At 48.8% G+C, this 2,075-nt stretch overlaps 1 non-coding gene across 1 annotated transcript; it reads right to left on the bottom strand.

Annotated features, from left to right (window-relative positions):
• Positions 1-1,328: 1,328 nt before the first annotated feature.
• Positions 1,329-1,412, bottom strand: TRNAL-CAG (transfer RNA leucine (anticodon CAG)). The gene has a single exon. It is a non-coding gene; the product is annotated as a tRNA-Leu (tRNA).
• Between the last annotated feature and the right edge of the window lie 663 nt (positions 1,413-2,075).

Raw genomic sequence — 2,075 nt, 5'->3', positions numbered from 1 at the left:
CTTTCAGACTCCTGGTCATCCTCCTTTCGGGACTTTGGCGAAAGCTTTGCCATTGCACTTGACATCTCAAAGGCTTTCGATCGAGTCTGGCATAAATCTTTAATTTCCAAACTGCCCTCCTACGGTTTCTATCCTTCTATCTGTGCCTTCATCGCTAGCTTCCTTTCTGGTCGTTCTATAGCTGCTGTCGTAGACGGCCATCGTTCTTCTCCTAGATCTATCAACAGTGGTGTTCCTCAGGGCTCTGTCCTATCACCAACTCTCTTCCTTTTATTCATCAATGATCTTCTAAGCTGTACATCTAACCCTATCCACTCATACGCTGATGACTCCACCCTTCATCTTTCCATTCGGTTCCCGCAACGCCCATCTCAGCAGTTGCTTCAAGAAACAAGGGATGAGGCTATGGCACACCTAATGTCTGACTTGGCTCATATCTCTGACTGGGGTAAAAATAATATGGTTGTCTTTAATGCATCTAAGACTCAGTTCTTACACCTATCAACCCGACAAAATCTTCCACAGGTATACCCACTAATGTTTAATAATATTCAGATTAATCCTGCATCATCCTTGAACATGCTTGGGGTTTCATTTACTCGGGACTTGTCTTGGAAAGATCATATTACATCTCTTGTAAAATCTGCTTCCAAGAGATTGGGTGTGCTAAGCCGACTCCGCTCTTTCTTTACCCCTGCACAATTGTTGACTCTATACAGGGGTTTTATCCGCCCCTGTGTGGAGTACAACTCTCATGTGTGGGGAGGCTCCCCACATACAGCTCTTCTCAATAGGGTGGAGTCAAAGGCTTTTCGTCTCATTAACTCTCCTCCTCTTACTGACTCCCTTCAACCTCTGTCTCTTCGCCGCACTGTTGCATCTTTATCTCTTTTCTATCGCTACTTTAATGATCACTGCTCCTCTGAACTGTCTGCTTGCATTCCTCCACCTCTACGACGGGCGCGTAGCACCCGTCTGGCAGCAAACTCTCATCCCTTTTCTGTTCTACTCTCTAATGCAAGAGTTAACCGTTACTCCCAGTCTTTCATTTATGCAACAGGTCAGCTCTGGAACTGTCTCCCTCTGTCTGTATTTCCTGCTGCCTATGATCTCCAGTCTTTCAAACGTAGTGTGTCCAGGCATCTCAAAATGATCGGATCTTGAATTTGGCTCTCTATTGTATTTTGTTTTTCTCTTGGAGGGAACTGTTACTGCGGGCTCATGGCCTTTGGTTCCTTCTTCCTCGCATAAAAAAAAAAAAAAAAAAAAAAAAAAAAAAAAAAAAAACAGCAACAGACCTGGTGGTCCTTTCGTGGGAGTAAAATGCCTGTCAGGAGTGGGATTCGAACCCACGCCCGGAAAACCGGACTGCGACCTGAACGCAGCGCCTTAGACCGCTCGGCCATCCTGACAACCGTGCAGATATGAGGTAGGCAACAGTGTGGTGGCGAGGCAGACAGCAGTGTGTTAGGGAGGCAGGCAGCAGTGTGGTGGTGAGGCAGGCAGTATTGTGGTGAGGCAGGCAGCAGTGTGGTGCTGAGGTAGGCAACAGTGTGGTGGCGAGGAGACAGCAGTGTGATGGGGAGAGGCAGGCAGCAGTGTGGTGGTAAGGCAGGCAGGCAGGCAGTATTGTGGTGAAGCAGGCAGCAGTGTGGTGCTGAGGTAGGCAACAGTGTGGTGCTGAGCAGGCAGCGATGATGTGGTGAGGCAGGCAGCAATGTGGTGGTGGGGTTAGGCACCAATGTTGTGGTGAAGTAAGTAGTATGGTGGTGTGACAGGCAGCAGTGTGGTGGTGAGGTTAGGACCAGTGTTGCGGTGAAGTAAGTAGTGTGGTGGCGCGACAGGCAGTAGTGTGGTGGTGAGACATGTATCGTGGTTCTGAGGTAGGCAGTATGTTAATAAGGCAGGAAACAATGAGTTGATGAGGCAGGGAGTCAGGTTGTGAGGTGGACAGGCAGAAGTGAGGCAGGCAGGGATGATGGTAGGGTTGAAGAGAGTGAGGCAGAGTGGAGTGTGGGTGGAGGAGCTGGCAGGCAGCAAATTCTGGCATCTTATGAATGACAAAGTCGAGTGGC

Source organism: Coenobita brevimanus, chromosome 39, assembly GCF_032717465.1.
Source record: "Coenobita brevimanus isolate Jiangsu-jjx chromosome 39, ASM3271746v2, whole genome shotgun sequence".
NCBI lineage: Eukaryota > Metazoa > Arthropoda > Malacostraca > Decapoda > Coenobitidae > Coenobita > Coenobita brevimanus.
The sequence above is the reverse complement of the archived record's forward strand: the minus strand, read 5'-3'. Positions and strand labels throughout refer to the sequence as shown.